This window comes from Littorina saxatilis, linkage group LG4 (assembly GCF_037325665.1).
Source record: "Littorina saxatilis isolate snail1 linkage group LG4, US_GU_Lsax_2.0, whole genome shotgun sequence".
In the NCBI taxonomy this organism is placed as follows: Eukaryota; Metazoa; Mollusca; class Gastropoda; order Littorinimorpha; family Littorinidae; genus Littorina; species Littorina saxatilis.
In genome coordinates, this window is record NC_090248.1 from 42,689,469 (window position 1) to 42,689,762 (window position 294).

Here is a 294-nt window from a genome sequence, read left to right on the forward strand (position 1 = left end):
GAAATAAGGTCGACGTCACTACAGTGGAAAGACCTAAGGTCGACGTTGAGTTAAAGCGGGACAAACGAAAGTCTATGAAGTGCGATATGCAAGACAACTTAGATCAATCAAGACCACTTGAGTTAAAGAAGAGAGGGAGGTAAAGGCTGTGTTTAAGACGTATTTTAGGTGAAAAACGTAACAGTTACAAAATGGACAGATTCACTAATGAATGACGTAGTTACCTGACACTGTTAAAATGATACATCATGTACAGGGTTCATACAGACACCTGACAGTGAAATTCAAGGAGTA